Source organism: Mobula hypostoma, chromosome 4 (genome assembly GCF_963921235.1).
Source record: "Mobula hypostoma chromosome 4, sMobHyp1.1, whole genome shotgun sequence".
Lineage (NCBI taxonomy): Eukaryota > Metazoa > Chordata > Chondrichthyes > Myliobatiformes > Myliobatidae > Mobula > Mobula hypostoma.
The window spans coordinates 204,008,443-204,028,260 of NC_086100.1; the positions used below are offsets into that span (position 1 = coordinate 204,008,443).

At 46.1% G+C, this 19,818-nt stretch overlaps 1 pseudogene; it reads left to right on the forward strand.

The window, feature by feature from the left end:
- Window positions 1-6,821: 6,821 nt before the first annotated feature.
- On the forward strand, window positions 6,822-13,219 carry LOC134345911 (gastrula zinc finger protein XlCGF26.1-like; annotated as a pseudogene).
- Window positions 13,220-19,818: the final 6,599 nt, after the last annotated feature.

A 19,818-nucleotide genomic window follows, 5' to 3' on the forward strand; every position in this document is an offset into this window, starting at 1 on the left:
CAAATCCTCTCCATGGCCAACTGCATAGGCAGCGGAGCACCTTTTCCAACAGACTCAGTCAGCACCGCTGTCACAAGGATTGTTACAGATCTTTCCTATCAAATGTAATCACCATATACAACAGTTCATCTGCTAACCTGCGAATTAAATTTGTCGACAGCACTACATTGATTGGGCTCATCTCAAAAATAATGAGTTGGTCTACAAGGAAGAAGTCATCTCTCTGAAACAGTGGTGTCAAAAAAAAACCTCTCCCCTCATGTCAAAAAAATCAAGGGAGCTGGTTGTCTATTACAAGAGGAATGGAGACGGGTTAACCGGTATTGACATCAATGGATCTGCGGTTGAGAGGGTAAACAGCTTTAAGTTCCTCAGGATTCTCATCACTGAGGAACTCAGGTAGTCAGTACACATCAGACGGTTGAGGAAGTTTGGGATGTGCCCCCAAATCCTTAGAACTTTCTACAGGGGCACAATTGAGAGCATCCTGACTGGCTGCATCACTGCCTGGCGTAGGAACTGTACCTCCATGAATCGCAGGATTCTGCATAGAGTGGTGCGGACAGAACAGCACATCTGTAGATGTGAACATCCCACTATTAAGGACATCTACAAAGACAGGTGTGTTAAAAGGGTCTGCAGGATCATTGGGCACCCAAGTCGGCACAATCACAATCTACTCCAGGTGCTACCATCGGGGCAACGTTACCGCAGCATAAAAGCCAGAACCAACAGGCTCCGGGACAACTCTTCAGCCAGGAATGAGACTACTTAACTCACACTTATTTGAGTATATTTCTATATTGCATTGACTGTTCTATTCATTATAAATTATTATAAATTACTATGAATGCACATTGCACATTTAGACAGAGGCGTAACTATTTTACTCCATATGTAGGTGAAGGATGTAAGAAATAAAGTCAACCTAATACATCTTTCTGCAACAGATAACAGTTCAATAGTCTCTGCAATATTGTTTCATGCATCACCAGTTTCATACACCCGCATGGTGTGTTGCCTCCCAGGTGCCAGGGTACGGGATGTCTTAGATCGGGTCCTGAATATTCTGAAGGGGGAGGGTGAGCAGCCAGTTGTCTTGGTACATATTGGTAACAATGACATAGATAGGACAAAGGAGGAGGTCCTGAAGAGAAATTTCCAGGAGTTAGGAAGGAAGCTGAGAAGCAGGACCTCCAGGGTGGTAATCTCGGGATTGCTACATGTGCCAAGTGCTAGCGAGGGCAAGGATAGTAGGATCAGGCAGATGAATGTGTGGCTGAGAGACTGGGGCAGGGGACAGGGCTTCAGATTCTTGGATAATTGGGATCTCTTCTGGGGGAAGTATGGCCAGTTCAAAAAGGACAGGTTACACCTGAACCCGAAGGGGACCAATATCTTGGCGGGAATGTTTAATAGAACTCTTAGGGACGGTTTAAACTAATTTGGCAGGGGGATGGGAAATGGAATGACAGAGTGGAGGAAGGGGAAAACAGAAATAAATTTAAGATAGTGAGCAGTAAAGATGTCAGGAAAGACAGGCAGGTGATGGGGCAAATTTGTCGCCATTGGGATGAGATGCAGTGCAATCAAGTTGAAGTGAAACCAAAGCGAGAAGTATCCAATACTGGTCTTAAGGTGTTATATTTAAATGCACACAGCATAAGGAATAAGGTGGATGATCTTGTCGTACAGCTACAGATTGTCAGGTATGATATTATGGCCATCACTGAGACGTGGCTAAAGGATGCATGTCTCTGGGAGCTGAACGTCCAAGGATACACGGTGTATCGGAAGGATAGGAAGGTAGGCAGAGGGGGAGGTGTGGCTTTATTGGTAGGAAATGATATTAAATCATTTGAAAGAGGTGATATAGGACCAGAAGGTGCAGAATCTTTATGGGTTGAGCTAAGAAATAGCAGGGGTAAAAGGACCCTGATGGCAGTTATTTATAGGCCTCCAAACAGCTGCAGGGATGTGGACTACAAATTACAACTGGAAATAGAAAAGGCCTGTCAGAAGGGCAGTGTTATGATAATTGTGCGGGATTTAAAATGCGAGTGGATTGGGAAAATCAGGTCGGCACTGTATCTCAAGAGACAGAATTTGTAGAATGTCTGCGAGATGGCTTTTTAGAACAGCTTCTTGTTGAGCCCACTAGGGGATGGGCTGTACTGGATTGGGTATTGTGTAATGAACCGGGGGTGATCAGAGAGATTGAGGTGAAGGCACACTTAGGAGGCAGTGATCATAACATGATTGAGTTCACTGTGAAATTTGAAAAAGAGAAGCCGAAATCTGATGTGTCCGTATTTCAGTGGAGTAAAGGAAATTACAGTGGCATGATAGAGGAACTGGCCAAAGTTGATGGGAAAGACAGCAGAGCAGCAGTAACTGGAGTTTATGCGAGAAATGAGGAAGGTGCAAGGTACATTCAAAAAAAAAATTTGAGTGGAAAAAGGATGCAACCGTGGTTGACAAGAGAAGTCAAAGCCAAAGTTAAAGCAAAGGAGGGAGCATACAAGGAAGCAAAAAATTAGTGGAAAGACAGAGGATTGGGAAGTTTTTAAAACCTTATGAAAGGAAACCAAGAAGGTCATTAAGAGGGAAATGATTAACTATGAAATAAAGCTAGCAAATAATATCAAAGAGGATACTAAAAGCTTTTTCAAGTATATAAAGAGTAAAAGACAGGTGAGAGTAGAGATAGGACCGATAGAAAATGATGCTGGAGAAATTGTAATGGGAGATAAGGAGATGGCAGAGGAACTGAACGAGTATTTTGCATCAGTCTTCACTGAGGAAGACATCAGCAGTATACCGGACACTCAAGGGTGGCAGGGAAGAGAAGCGTGCACAGTCACAATTACGACAGAGAAAGTACTCAGGAAGCTGAATAGTCTAAAGGTAGATAAATCTCCCGGACCAGATGGAATGCACCCTTGTGTTCTGAAGGAAGTAGCTGTGGAGATTGTGGAGGCATTAGCGATGATCTTTCAAAAGTCGATAGATTCTGGCATGGTCCAGAGGACTGGAAGATTGCAAATGTCACTCCACTCTTTAAGAAGGGGGCAAGGAAGCAAAAGGGAAATTATAGACCTGTTAGCTTGATATTGGTGGTTGGGAAGTTGTTGTAGTCGATTGTCAAGGATGAGGTTACAGAGTACCTGGAGGCATATGACAAGATAGGTAGAACTCAGCATGGATTCCTTAAAGGAAAATCCTGCCTGACAAACCTATTACAATTTTTTGAGGAAATTACAAGTAGGCTAGACAAGGGAGATGCAGTGGATGTTGTATATTTGGATTTTCAGAAGGCCTTTGACAAGGTGCCACACATGAGGCTACTTAATAAGATAAGAGCCCATGGAATTACGGGAAAGTTACATACATGGATAGAGCGTTGGCTGATTGGCAGGAAACAGAGAGTGGGAATAAAGGGATCCTATTCTGGTTGGCTGCCGGTTACCAGTGGTGTTCCGCAGGGGTCCGTGTTGGGGCCGTTTCTTTTTACATTGTACATCAACGATTTGGATTATGGAATGGATGGCTTTGTGGCTAAGTTTGCTGACGATACGAAGTTAGGTGGAGGGGCCGGTAGTGCTGAGGAAACGGAGAGTCTGCAGAGAGACTTGGATAGATTGGAAGAATGGGCAGAGAAGTGGCAAATGAAGTACAATGTTGGAAAGTGTATGGTTATGCACTTTGGCAGAAAAAATAAATGGGCAAATTATTATTTAAATGGGGGAAAGAATTCAAAGTTCGGAGATGCAACGGGACTTGGGAGTCGTCGTACAGGATACCCTTAAAGTTAACCTCCAGGTTGAGTCAGCAGTGAAGAAGGAGAATGCAATGTTGGCATTCATTTCTAGCGGATTAGAGTATAGGAGCAGGGATGTGATGTTGAGGCTCTATAAGGCACTGGTGAGACCTCACTTGGAGTACTGTGGGCAGTTTTGGTCTAATTATTTAAGAATGGATGTGCTGACGTTGGAGAGGGTACAGAGAAGATTCACTAGAATGATTCCGGGAATGAGAGGGTTAACATATGAGGAACGTTTGTCCGCTCATGGATTGTATTTTTTGGAGTTTAGAAGAATCAGGGGAGACCTCATAGAAACATTTCAAATGTTGAAAGGCATGGACAGAGTGGATGCGGCAAAGTTGTTTCCTGTGATGGGGGAGTCTAGTACGAGAGGGCATGACTTAAGGATTGAAGGGCGCCCATTCAGAACAGAAATGCGAAGAAATTTTTTTAGTCAGAGGGTGGTGAATCTATGGAATTTGTTGCCACGGGCCAAGTCATTGGGTGTATTCAAGACAGAGATTGATAGGTATCGGAGTAGTCAGGGCATCAAAGGTTATGGTGAGAAGGCGGGGGAGTGGGACTAAATGGGGGAATGGATCAGCTCATGATAAAATGGCAGAGCAGACTCGATGGGCCGAATGGCCAACTTCTGCTCCTTTGTCATTTGGTCTTATTATTACTATCTCTAGCAACACATATCAAAGTTGCTGGTGAACGCAGCGGGCCAGGCAGCATCTCTAGGAAGAGGTACAGTCGACGTTTCAGGCCGAGACCCTTCATCAGGACTAACGCAAGGGAGAGTTAGAGATTTTATCCGCTCAGGAGATCTCCCATCCACTGCTACCAAACTTATAGTTCCCACACCTCACACTTCCCGTTTCTACCTCCTACCCAAGATCCACAAACCTGCCTGTCCTGGCCGACCTACTGTCTCCGCTTGCTCCTGCCCCACCGAACTCGTTTCTGCATACCTCCACACGGTTTTATCCCCCCCTTGTTCAATCCCTTCCGACCTATGTTCGTGACACCTCTCACGCTCTTAAACTTTTCGATGATTTTAAGTTCCCTGGCCCCACCGCTTTATTTTCACCACGAATGTCCAGTCCCTATATACTTCCATTCCCCCATCAGGAAGGTCTCAAAGCTCTCTGCTTCTTTTTGGATTCCAGACCTAATCAGTTCCCCTCTACCACGACTCTGCTCCATCTAGCGGAATTAGTCCTTACTCTTAATAATTTCTCCTTTGGCTCCTCCCACTTCCTCCAAACTAAAGGTGTAGCTATGGGCACCCGTATGGGTCCTAGCTATGCCTGCCTTTTTGTTGGCTTTGTGGAAAAATCTATGTTCCGTGCCTATTCTGGTATCTGTCCCCCACTTTTCCTTCGCTACATCGACGACTGCATTGGCGCTGCTTCCTGCACGCATGCTGAGCTCGTTGACTTTATTAACTTTGCCTTCAACTTTCACCCTGCCCTCAAGTTTACCTGGTCCATTTCCGACACCTCCCTCCCCTTTCTAGATCTTTCTGTCTGTGTCTCTGGAGACAGCTTATCCACTGATGTCTACAACAAGCCTACTGACTCTCACAGCTATCTGGACTATTCTTCTTCTCATCCTGTCTCTTGCAAAAATGACATCCCCTTCTCGCAATTCCTCCGTCTCTGCCGCACCTGCTCTCAGGATGAGGCTTTTCATTCCAGGACAAGGGAGATGTCCTCCTTTTTTAAAGAAAGAGGCTTTTCTTCCTCCACTATCAATTCTACTCTTAAACGCATCTCCCCCATTTCACGTACATCTGCTCTCACTCCATCGTCCCGCCACAACACTGGGAATAGGGTCCCCCGGTCCTCACCTACCACCCCACCAGCCTCCGGGTCCAACATATTATTCTCCGTAACTTCCACTACCTCCAACGGGATCCCACCACTAAGCACATCTTTCCCTCCCCCCCCTGCTTTCCGCAGGGATCGCTCCCTACGCGACTCCCTTGTCCATTCGCCCCTCCCGCATCCCTCCCCACTGACCTCCCTCCTGGCACTTATCCTTGTAAGCGGAACAAGTGCTACACATTTACACTTCCTCCCTTACCACCATTCAGGGCCCCAGACAGTCCTTCCAGGTGAGGCGACACTTCACCTGTGAGTCGGCTGGGGTGATATACTGCGTCCGGTGCTCCCGATGTGGCCTTCTATATATTGGCGAGCCCCGACGTAGACTGAGAGACCGCTTTGCTGAACACCTACGCTCTGTCCACCAGAGAAAGCAGGATCTCCCAGTGGCCACACATTTTAATTCCACATCCTATTCCCATTCTGACATGTCTATCCACGACCTCCTCTATTGTAAAGATGAAGCCACACTCAGGTTTGAGGAACAACACCTTACATTCCGTCTGGGTAGCCTCCAACCTGATGGCATTTTTATCGACTTCTCTAACTTCCGCTAATGCCCCACCTCCCCCTCGTATCCCATCCGTTATTTATTTTTATACACACCTTTTTCTCGCTCTGTCCCTCTGACTGTACCCCTTGCCCATCCTCTGGTTTTCCTCCCCACATTGTCTTTCTCCCCGGACCTCCTGTCCCATGATCCTCTCATATTCCCTTTGCCAATCACCTGTCCAGCTCCTGGCTCCATCCCTCCCCCTCCTGTCTTCTCCTATCATTTTGGATCTCTTCATCCCCCTCCCACTTTCAAATCTCTTACTAACTCTTCCTTCAGTTAATCCTGACGAAGGGTCTCGGCACGAAACGGCGACTGTACCTCTTCCCAGAGATGCTGCCTGGCTTTGCTGCGTTCACCAGCAACTTTGATGTATGTTGTTGTGACTCCCTCCCTTCCTTTCCAGTCCTGAAGAAGGGTCTCAGTCTGAAACGCCGCCTGTTCACTCCTCTCCATAGTTGCTGTCCGCCCCCCCGAGTCTCCAGCATTTTCTGCGCGTTGCTTTGGATTTCCGCATCTGCAGATTTTCTGCAGTTTAAACCAACGCGCATGCGTAGTCATCGCGATCAATCCCGGATATCGCGCATGCGCTAAGTGGACTAGAGGCTCACAACGGTCGAAAGCAGGTAAGAGCGGATTCTGGGCGCAACTTAATTACCGGCGTCTGAAACGCGACCGAACGACAATTACTGTGATTTCCAGCCTCACCGGTGCTGCACCCCCCGACATTGCTAGTCCTTTCCCTCTCTCTCAGCCCCACGATCCGTACCCGGGCCCCCAGGAAGCTTTTGGTGCCGCCGCCAATTCTGCGGCGCATGCGCATTCCTGGATCTTTCGATGGCGGACAGGGAGGGTTCTCTTCGCGAGGGCATCTGGGTAAAAAGGTAGCCATAGGCGATAGTACCGGCGTTGTCCCACACAGTCGAAGAAAGTGCAAGCGGATGTATCTGCCAAATACTACCGAGCTCCAGCTATGTAAATCCGAGGATTATGAACTCGGAACAAAAATATAGTTTCCAGTTAATCTCGGGTGAAGAGTTTACCTTCCAGCCTGTGAAAATGTCAATTAGTGCTGTATAGAAATAAATCCTTCCGTCAGATTTAGTTCTGGGTAAATAACGACATGAAACACCATTGTTATCGATGACAAGTGATTTGTAGCTTTCACATCACAAACTGCACACTGCAATGAGAATATTTGCTGCCCTCCCCATCATAGTAATTGGCATTGCCATTGATGGGTTCATCATTGTCAATCAGCTGTGGGGAGGGGAACCCAGTAATTAGAAAATCTCCAGGATCAGACATGTAGTAACAAGTTCTCTTTGTAGTGTTGTGGAACATGACTAGAACTTGAAATAATACCAAAGGACAGAGACAAATTGAGCCAAGTCACGGGTTGATTGAAGTCAGAAATAGCCCCTTCTCATACAGACAGGAAAACAGTCAGAGAATTTGATAGTCAGTCAGAATGTCTGATCCTTGCCTTGTTAGAAGATGAGTGCATATAGAAACATAGAAATCTACAATATATTACAGGCCATTCAGCCCACAATGTTGTGCCGTCCATGTAACCTATTCTGGAAACTGCCACGGATTTCCCAACCGCATTGCACTCTGCTTTTCTAAGCTCCATGTACACATTTACATAAATGTTGCTGGTGAACGCAACACCTTATATTCCGTGTGAGTAGCCTGCAACCTGCTGGCTTAAACGTTGACTTCTGAAACTTCCGCTAATGCCCCACCTCCCCCTCGTACCCCATCTGTTATTTATGTATTTACATACACACATTATTTTTCTCCCTCTGTCCCTCTCACTATACCACTTGCCCATTCTCTGGGCTTTTCCCTCCTCCCCCTTTTTTTCTCCCTAGGCCTCCTTTTCTATGACCCTCTCATATCCCTTTTGTCAGTCAACTGTCCAACTCTTGGCTCCATCCCTCCCCTCCTGTCCTCTCCTATCCTTCAGTTAGTCCTGACAAAGGGTCTCGGCCCGAAATGTCGACTGTACCTCTTCCTAGAGATGCTGCCTGACCTGCTGCGTTCACCAGCAGCTTTTATGTGTGTTGCCTGAAATTCCAGCATCTGCAGAGTTCTCATATTTGTCATAGTCATAGTCATACTTTATTGATCCCGGGAGAAATTGGTTTTCGTTACAGTTGCACCATAAATAATAAATAGTAATAGAACCATAAATAGTTAAATAGTAATATGTAAATTATGCCAGTAAATTATGAAATAAGCCCAGGACCAGCCTATTGGCTCAGGGTGTCTGACCCTCCAAGGGAGGAGTTGTAAAGTTTGATGGCCACAGGCAGGAATGACTTCCTATGACGCTCTGTGCTGCATCTCAGTGGAATGAGGCTCTGGCTGAATGTACTCCTGTGCCCGCCCAGTACATTATGTAGTGGATGGGAGACATTGACCAAGATGGCATGCAACTTAGACAGCATCCTCTTTTCAGACACCGCCGTGAGAGAGTCCAGTTCCATCCCCACAACATCACTAGCCTTATGAATGAGTTTGTTGATTCTGTTGGTGTCTGCTACCCTGAGCCTGCTGCCCCAGCACACAACAGCAAACATGATAGCACTGGCCACCACAGACTCATAGAACATCCTCAGCATTGTCCGGTAGATGTTAAAGGACCTCAGTCTCCTCAGGAAATAGAGACGGCTCTGACCCTTCTTGTAGACAGCCTCAGTGTTCTTTGACCAGTTCAGTTTATTGTCAATTCGTATCCCCAGGTATTTGTAATCCTCCATCATGTCCACACTGACCCCCTGGATGGAAACAGGTGTTACTGGTACCTTAGGTCCCCTCAGGTCTACCACCAGCTCCTTAGTCATTTTCACATTAAGCTGCACACCATTCTGCTCACACCATGTGACAAAGTTTCCTACCATAGCCCTGTACTCAACCTCATCTCCCTTGCTGGTGCATCCAACTATGGCAGTGTCACCCGAAAACTTCTGAAGTTGACAAGACTTTGTGCAGTAGTTGAAGTCCAAGGTGTAAATGGTGAAGAGAAAGAGAGACAAGACAGTCCCCTGTGGAGCCCCAGTGCTGCTGATGGCTCTGTCGGACACACAATGTTGCAAGCACACGTTCTGTGGTCTGCCAGTCAGGCAATCAAGAATCCATGATACCAGGGAAGCATCCACCTACATCGCTGTCAGCTTCTCCTCCAGCAGTTTGCATAGTTAAGAGTCTGTCAAAAGACTCTATGGTATCCGCCTCTACCATCATCGCTGGCAGTGTATTCCATGCACCTACTATTCTCTATGTGAAAAACCTACCTCTGACATCCCCTTTGACCCTACTTCCAAGCCCCTTAAAACTATGCCCCTCGTGTTTGCCAATTCAGCCCTCAGAAAAAGCCTCTGGCTATCCACACGATCAATACCTTTCATCATCTTATACACATCTATCAGGTCACCTCTCATCTTCAGTCGCTCCAAAGATCACTCAACCTATTGTCATAAGGCATGTTCTCCAATCCATGCAACATCTTTGTAAGTCTCCTCTGCACTCTTTCTATAGTATCCACATCCTTCCTGTAATGAGGTAACTGAATACTCTAAGTGGGGTATAGATAAGGCCTTATATAGCTGTAACATTACCTCACCACTCTTGAACTCAGTTCCATGGTTGTTGAAGGCCTTTTTAACAACAATGTCAATCAGCGCTGCAGCTTTGAGTGTAAAATTGACATGGACCCCAAGATCTCACTCATCCTGCACACTGCCAAGAGTCCTAACAGAATATTGTGTTCTGTCTTCAAATCTGATGTTCCGAAATAAACCACAGCACACTTATCTGGGTTGAACTCCATCTGCCAGTTCTTCATCCTATTGATGTCCTGCTGTAACCTCTGGACAACTGTCCAGACTATTCACAACACCCCCAACTTTTGTGTCATCAGCAAACTTACTAACCACCCCCCCCCACTTCCTCATCAAGATCATTTAAAAAATCACGAAGAGAAGGAGTCTCAGAACACACCGCCGCAGAACCTCACTTGAGGAATCTTATCAAAAGTCTTACTGAAAGCCATGTACACTACATCCAGTGCTCTACCTTCATCAGTGTGTTTTGTTACATCTTCAAAGAATTCAATCAGGTTCATAAGGCACAATCTGCCCTGGACAGAGTCATGCTAACTATCCCACATCAGATTATGCTTCTCCAAATGCTCATAAATACTGCATCTTATGAGCTTCTCCAACAACTCGCCCTCCACTGAAGTAAGAACCACTGGTCTGTAATTTCCTGAATTATCTCTACTCCCTCTCTTGAAAAGGGAGCAATGTCTTCTAATCCTCTGGTACGTTTCCTCTCCCTATTGATGTGCAAAGATCATCGCCAGAGGCTCAGCAATTTCCTCCCTCACTTCCCACAGTAGCCTAGGATATATCTCCAGTTGAGTACCCCCAAATTGAGTTGAAATTGTAAAATTGTGATGCCAAAGCTCACATTGAGAGGAGATCATGCAGAAACATGTAAAATTAAATGGCAGAGCAGGCTCGACGGGCCAGATGGCCGACTCCTGCTCCTATTTCTTATGTTCTTATGTTCTCACCACAGACTAAAATCTCTCCTGAAATATTGTCCTTCACCCATTGATGTCTTTTGCAAATATTTTCACAGGTTTGAAATGGCAGAACACTTGTGTACGAGAATCTCAAACTCAAAAACACATCAGTTTTGCTGACGTGACTCTGTCAGGATATTTAAAAAGTGACCAGATATTTTCTTGCAACACCAACACATCTGCTGTCGACCCTTGGAGATGAAGAAGTATCTCATTCCAGCTGGTGATGTATTCTGTCTCTGAAATGAAGCTTTCTGTTTTAACTCTGTGAAACTCACTGGAACTGGGAGCTGAGAACACACCAGCATTTGTTCACTGGAGATCAGTTCTTCAACTGCATTGACTGTATAAGGGATTCAAACGTCTGACTTTCTAAATTGCCAGAAAATTGATTGCAGTGAGATATCATTCTCCTTCTCTCAGTGTGGGAAGAAATTCACTCACAGGCTACCCACAGACACACCAGTGAGTTCACCGTGGGGAGAGGCCATTCACCCGCTCTGTGTGAGGGAGGGGAACCACTCAGTCATCCAGTCTGAAGATACCTTAGAAAGTTCACAGCATAGAGAGATGCTCCACCTGTTCTGCAAGCGGGAAGCCATTCTGTTATTGATGCTAAAGATATATCAGAAAATTCACCAGTGAGAGGACATCGACCTGCTCGGATGGTGGGAAGCCATTCATGCACTCAACCACACCACAGTGACACCAGCGAGTTCACACCGGGAAGAAGCCATTCACCTTCTCTGAATGTGGGAAAGGGTTCTCTCAATCATCTCATCTGAATGAACATCAGCGAGTCCACACTGAAAAGATGCCATTCACCTGCTCAGACTGTGGGAAGGGATTCACTCAGTCAAATCAACTGCTACAACATCAGTTAGTTCACACTGGGGAGAAGCCATTCACCTGCTCAGACTGTGGGAAGGGATTCACTCAGTCGTCCAACCTACAGAGACACCAGCGAGTTCACACTGGGGAGAAGCCATTCACATGCTCTGAATGTGGGAAGGGATTCACCCAGTCATCGCAACTGAAGAACCATCAGCGAGTTCACACTGGGGAGAAGCCGTTCACTTGCTCTGAATGTGGGAAGGGATTCACTCAGTCGTCCAACCTACAGAGTCACCAGCGAGTTCACACTGGGGAGAAGCCTTTCACATGCTCAGAATGTGGGAAAGGATTCACCCAGTCATCTCGACTGAAGGAGCATCAGCGAGTTCACACTGGAGAGAAGCCGTTCACCTGCGCTGAATGTGGGAAGGGATTTGCTCGGTCATCTGAACTGAAGTTACATCAGCGAGTGCACACAGGGGAGAGGCCAGTCACCTGCCCAGACTGTGGAAAGGGATTCACTCACTCGTCCAACCTACTGAGTCACCAGCGAGTTCACACTGGGGAGAAACCGTTCACTTGCTCTGAATGTGGGAAGCGATTCACTCAGTCAGCTCAACTGAAGGATCATCAGCGAGTCCACACTGGGGAGAGGCCGTTCACCTGCTCAGAATGTGGGAAGAGATTCACTCGCTTGTCCACATTACATAGGCACCAGCAAGTTCACACTGGGGAGAGGCCATTCACCTGCTCAGACTGTGGGAAAGGATTCATTCAGTCAAATCACCTGCTACAACATCAGCGAATCCACACTGGGGAGAAGCCATTCACTTGCTTTGAATGTGGAAAGGTATTTGCTTGGTCATCTGAACTGAAGATACATCAGCGAGTTCACACTGGGGAGAGGCCGTTCACCTGCTCAGACTGTGGAAAGGGATTCACTCACTCATCCAGCCTACAGAGTCACCAGCGAATTCACACTGGGGAGAAGCCATTCACCTGCTCAGACTGTGGGAAGAGATTCACTCGCTCGTCCAATCTACAGAGTCACCAGCGAATTCACGCTGGGGTGAAGCCATTCACCTGCTCAGACTGTGGGAAGGGATTCACTCGCTCGTCCACCCTACAGAGTCACCAGCGAATTCACACTGGGGAGAGGCCGTTCACCTGCTCTGAATGTGGGAAGGCATTTGCTCGGTCATCTGATCTGAAGTTACATCAGCGGGTTCACACTAGGGAGAGGCCATTCACCTGCTCAGACTGTGGAAAGGGATTCACTGACTCGTCCAACCTACACAGACACCACCACTGGGGAGAAGCCTTTCACATGCTCTGAATGTGCAAAGGGATTCACCCAGTCATCCAAACTTGTGAGGCACTACCGAATTCACACTAGGGAGAAATTGTTCTCCTGCTCAGATTGTTGGAAGGAATTCACTCAGTCATCTGACTTTAAAATACATCAGCGAATTCACACTGGGGGATGCCACTCACCTGTTCTGAATGTAGGAAAGGATTCACTCAGACATCCCAAATAAGACTATAAGATATAGGAGGCCATTCGGCCTTTCGAGTCTGCTCCGCTATTCAGTCATGGGCTGAAATCCAGGGAATGCAGCCCAAGAGCTGCCAGACACTTCTCGTACGGTAACCCTTTCTTTCCTGGAATCCTGGACTCATTCTTGTGAATCCTTTCTGAAGCCTCTCCAAAGTCAGTATATCCTTTCTAAAATAAGGAGCCCAAAACTGCACACAATACTCCAAGTGTTGTCTCACCAGAGCCTTATAGAGCCTCAACATCACATCCCTGCTCTTATATTCTATACCTCTAGAAATGAATGCCAACATTGCATTCACCTTCTTCACCACCGACTCAATCTACAGGTTAGCATTTAAGGCATCCTGCACAAGGACCCCCAAGTTCCTTTGCATCTCTGCATCTTGAATTCTCTCCCACTATAAATAATCGTCTGTCTGTTTATTTCTTCCACCAAAGTGCATGAACACACACTTTCCTACATTGTATTTCATTGGCTAGTTCTTTGCCCATTCCCCTAATCTATCTAAATCTCTCTGCAGGCTCTTTGTTTCCTCAGCACTACCCGCTCCTCCACTTATCTTTGTATCATCAGCAAATTTAGCCACAAATCCATTAATCCCATAGTCAAAATCATTGACATATATCGTAAAAAGCAGTGTTCCCAACACCGACCACTGTGGAACTCCGGCAGCCAGCCAGAGGAGGATCCCGTTATTCCCACTCTGTTTTCTGTTGTGTTGATCAGCCAATGCTCCACCCATGCTAGTAACTTCCCTGTAATTCCATGGGCTCTTATCTTGCTAAGCAGCCTCATGTGCAGCACCTTGTCAAAGGCCTTCTGAAAATCCAAGTACACCACATCTACTGCATCTCCTTTGTCTACCCTGCTTGTAATTTCCTCAAAGAATTGCAGTAGGTTAGTCAGGCAGGATTTTTTTGTTAGGCTTTGGCCTACCTTGTCATGTGCCTCCCGGTACTTCATAACCTCGTCCCAAACAATCGACCCCAACAACTTCCCAACCACGGATGTCAGGCTAACAGGTCTATAGTTTCCTTTCTGCTGCCTCCCACCCTTCTTACGTAGTTGAGTAACATTTGCAATTTTCCAGTCATCCAATACAATGCCAGGATCTGTCAATTCTTGAAGGATTGTTGTTAAAGCCTCCACAATCTCTCCAGCTATTTCCTTCAGAACCCGAGGGTGCAGTCCATCAGGTCTGGGAGATTTATCCACTTTCAGACCATTCAGCTTCCTGAGAAACTTCTCAGTCGTAATTTTCACTGCAGATACTTCACTTCCCTGGCACTCTTGAATGTCCGCTATACTGTAGATGTCTTCCACTGTGAAGACTGATGCAAAATACGCATTCAGTTCCTCGGCCATCTCTGTGTCTGTCATTACAATATCTCCAGCATCGTTTTCTATTGTTCCTATGTCTACCCTCAACTCTCTTTTACCTCTTATATACTTAAAAATGATTTTAGGATCTTCTTTGACATTAGTCACTAGCTTCCTTTCATAATCCATCTGTTCCTTCCCAATGACCTTCTTAGTTTCCTTCTGCAAGTTTTTAAAATCTTCCCAATTATATCTTCCCACCAGCTTTGGCTTCCTTGTTGCCCTCTCCTTTGCTTTTACTTTGGCACTGACTTCACTTGTCAGCCACGGTGGTGTCCTTCTTCCATTCGAAAATTCCTTCTTGTTTAGAACATACATATCTGTCTTGAACTTCCCACGTTTTTCGCAGAAACTCCAGCCATTGCTGCTCTGCTGTCCTTCCTGCAAGTGTCCCTTTCCAGTCAACTTTGGCCAGTTCCTCTCTCATGCCATTGTAATTTCCTTTATTCCACTGAAATACCAAACATTGAAATTTAGTTTCTCCTTCAGAAATTTCAGAGTGAACTCAATCATGTTGTGATCACTGTTCCCCAAGCGTTCCTTAACCTTAAACTCTCTTATCACCTCTGGATCATTGCACAACACCCAATTCAGTGCAACCGATCTGCTAGTGGGCTCACCAACAAGCTGTTCTAAAAAGCCATCCCTTAGACATTTTACAAACACTCTCTCTTGACGTCCAGTACTGACCTGGTTTTCCCAATCCACTTTCATGTTAAAATCCTGACTTTGCCCTTCCGACACGCCTCTTCTATCTGCTGCCTTAATTTACAATCCACATCCCGACTGCAGTTTGGAGACCTGTTTACAGCTGCCATTAGGGTCCTTTTACCCTTGCCATTTCTTACCTCCAACCATAGAGACTCTACACCTTCTGATCCTCTATCATCACTTTCTAATGATGCAATATTATTTCTTATACAGAGAGTCACACCACCCCCTCTGTCTACTAACCTATCTTTCTGATACACCATATATCCTTGGATGTTCAGCTCCCAATGGCAGCCATCCTTTAGCCAAGTTTCAGAAATATCCAGAACGGCATACTTGCCAATCTGTAGCTGAATTTCAAGATCATCCATTTTATTTCTTATGCTGTGTGCATTCAAATATATCACTTTCAGTCCAGTTTTGAATGAACATCAGTGTGTAAACACTGGGGAGAAACTGTACAACTGCTCAGACTGCGGGAAGGAATTCACTCAGTCATCGCAACTGAATGAACATCACGAGTGTGCACTGAGTAGAAACCCTGTTCTTCTCTTCCGACTGGGAATGAATTCACACTTACATCTCGCCTGCCTGCACACCAGACTGTTTTCGGCAGTGAGAGGACGTTGACCTGCTCAGACTGTGGGAAGGCATTCACACACTTATCCACACTGCAGAGACAGTGGTGCGTTCAAACTGTGGTGAGGGAGGTGATGTGCTCTGAATGTGGGATGGGTTTCAATCAGTCATTCATCCTTGTGTCACCCTACTGAGCTTTGACCCATCGCTAAGCGGAGAGATCAGAAGCTTGAGAGGACGGAATTCACTCAGGTTCGCCAGTCGAGTATTAAAGGCAGTGGTTCAGGGCAGGTTATTTTTGAGCTTTCAGCAGTGGCCAATCAGCATTCAGGATGGACTATCAAAAATATATTAATGTTAAGCAGGAGCAAGTGGCGCGGTCATTGTTGGGGTGGACAGAGTTGGAGCGGAGACGTTGAGACTTTACCTCTTTGAGGTTTCAGTGAGGAGAGAATTCAGTCAGAGAAGGCAAAATCATCATGGAGCTAGAATTTTTATCTGAACTTTTGCTTAGTTAGAACAGTGGAGATGCCAGGCAGGAGAGTGGAAAGGCAAACAACAGGAATTCTGCAGATGCTGGAAATTCAAGCAACACACATCAAAGTTGCTGGTGAACGCAGCAGGCCAGGCAGCATCTCTAGGAAGAGGTGCAGTCGACGTTTCAGGCCGAGACCCTTCGTCAGGGTCTCGGCCTGAAACGTCGACTGCACCTCTTCCTAGAGATGCTGCCTGGCCTGCTGCGTTCACCAGCAACTTTGATGTGTGTTGTTAGGAGAGTGGAAAGCTTCTCCTGCGGGATGTGGGAATGCAGAGGACCCTCCTGTGTCCTTGTTAACTGCAGCTGTGAGAAGGGCATCCAGCTTCAGATCTGAACAATCCACATTAACGAGATGGAGCTGGATCTGCATGAACTCCAGATCATTTCGGAGGCTGCAGGGTTGATAGGTAGGACATATAGAGAGGCAGTTGCAACCAAGGTGCATGGCACAGGAAACTGTATGACAGTCAGGAAGGGGAAAGCGGGAAACTGTGAGTGCAGTGTACCCCTGTGTCCATCCCCCTGAACAACACATATATCACTTTAGGTACTGTTGGGGACGGTGGGATGACCCAGGAACGGAAAGTCACAGCAGTAGGGTCTCTGGCGCTTAGTCTGGCTCTGAGACTGAGAAGGGAAGGGTAGGAAGAGGCGAGCTGTGGTCGTAAGTGATTCGTTAGTTAAAGGAACTGAATGGATCTTCTGTGGGTGGGAATGAGATTCCAAGATGGTATGTTGCCTCCTGTGTGCCGGGGTTTGGGACATTTCGGGTCGAGCGCACGGCATTCCTCAGGAGAGTGAACAGTGAAAGTCGTGGTCCATCTGGGTACCAATGATATGGGCTGGTAGAGTAACGAGGTTCTGCAAACGGAGTGAGGTGCTAAGTTAAAGAGCAGCTCGTCCACGGCTGTGATCTCAGGTCTGTCATCTGTGCCACGTGTAAGGACGAGGAAGAATATACAGTTTAACATGTGGCTAAGTAGTTGGTGCAGGAGAGAGGGCATAAGATTTTTGGATCATTAGAACCCTCAAGGATTGCTGTATGCACAGGAGTATGAGTGTGTTGGGGGAGGGGGACATCGTTGATGGAGGGTGAAGTGGGCAGGCAGGTCTCTCTCACACACAAACTCATGCAGTGGAGTATGAGGGTGGGCAGTGAGAAGGGAAAAGGAAAATGAGGAGGATGGTGTTAGGGCTCCTTCACAAAGCCCCAGACTCACCCAACACTCCCCTTCTGAAATTGGTACCATTCGCTAGCCTAGTTTGGGGGTGAGCATTGAGCTGCTTTGCCAACAAGAACATTAATTGTTCAGTGCAGCTAGTTAACACACTTTGATAATAAATCTACGTTGAACTTGAATATTGAAGTGTATTGTTTGAGAAACATGTACTGAAGAGAAGTGGTCTCAGTGAAGGTCTGAGAGTGGAAAACGAACCGATGTTCAGCCCCACTGCTCCGTGCCAGACAAGAACCCCTGTCTGAGTGTGTCCCATCTCTCTGTGCTTGACACGTCTCACTCTAAAGTTTCCTCTTTCTGTACCATTTACAGTGTCTTTTATTTTCCTTTTCAACCGCATTCTCCTGCCTTCTCCCCAAAGCTTTTGATGTCTTTTCTAATCAATCACCGATCAATATTCAGGAGGGATAGAACTGAAGGAAGGGGAGGTGGGGTGGCGTTGCTGGTTAAAGAAGAGGTTAACGCAATAGAAAGGAAGGACATAAGCCGGGAAGATGTGGAATCGATATGGGTAGAGCTGCGTAACACTAAGGGGCAGAAGACGCTGGTGGGAGTTGTGTACAGGCCACCTAACTGTAGTAGTGAGGTCGGAGATGGTATTAAACAGGAAATTAGAAATGTGTGCAATAAAGGAACAGCAGTTATAACGGGTGACTTCAATCTACATGTAGATTGGGTGAACCAAATTGGTAAAGGTGCTGAGGAAGAGGATTTCTTGGAATGTATGAGGGACGGTTTTTTGAACCAACATGTCGAGGAACCAACTAGAGAGCAGGGTATTCTAAACTGGGTATTGAGCAATGAGGAAGGGTTAATTAGCAATCTTGTCGTGAGAGGCCCCTTGGGTAAGAGTGACCATAATATGGTGGAATTCTTCATTAAGATGGAGAGTGACATAGTTAATTCAGAAACAATGGTTCTGAACTTAAAGAGGGGTAACTTTGAAGGTATGAGACGTGAATTAGCTAAGATAGACTGGCAAATGACACTTAAAGGATTGATGGTAGATATGCAATGGCAAGCATTTAAAGGTTGCATGGATGAACTACAACAATTGTTCATCCCAGTTTGGCAAAAGAATAAATCAAGGAAGGTAGTGCACCCGTGGCTGACAAGGGAAATTAGGGATAGTATCAATTCCAAAGAAGAAGCATACAAATTAGCCAGAGAAAGTGGCTCACCTGAGGACTGGGAGAAATTCAGAGTTCAGCAGAGGAGGACAAAGGGCTTAATTAGGAAGGGGGAAAAAAGATTATGAGAGAAAACTGGCGGGGAACATAAAAACTGACTGTAAAAGCTTTTATAGATATGTAAAAAGGAAAAGACTGGTAAAGACATATGTAGGTCCCCTGCAGACAGAAACAGGTGAATTGATTATGGGGAGCAAGGACATGGCAGACCAATTGAATAATTACTTTGGTTCTGTCTTCACTAAGGAGGACATAAATAATCTTCCAGAAATAATAGGGGACAGAGGGTCCAGTGAGATGGAGGAACTGAGCGAAATACATGTCAGTAGGGAAGTGGTGTTAGGTAAATTGAAGGGATTGAAGGCAGATAAATCCCCAGGGCCAGATGGTCTGCATCCTAGAGTGCTTAAGGAAGTAGCCCAAGAAATAGTGGATGCATTAGTGATAATTTTTCAAAACTCGTTAGATTCTGGACTACTTCCTGAGGATTGGAGGGTGGCTAATGTAACGCACTTTTTTAAAAAAGGAGGGAGAGAGAAACCGGGGAATTATAGACCGGTTAGCCTAACGTCGGTGGTGGGGAAACTGCTGGAGTCAGTTATCAAAGATGTGATAACAGCACATTTGGAAAGCGGTGAAATCATCGAACAAAGTCAGCATGGATTTGTGAAAGGAAAATCATGCCTGACGAATCTCATAGAATTTTTTGAGGATGTAACTAGTAGAGTGGATAGGGGAGAACCAGTGGATGTGGTATATTTGGATTTTCAAAAGGTTTTTGACAAGGTCCCACACAGGAGACTAGTGTGCAAACTTAAAGCACACGGTATTGGGGGTAGGGTATTGATGTGGATGGAGAATTGGTTAGCAGACAGGAAGCAAAGAGTGGGAATAAACGGGACCTTTTCAGAATGGCAGGCAGTGACTAGTGGGGTACCGCAA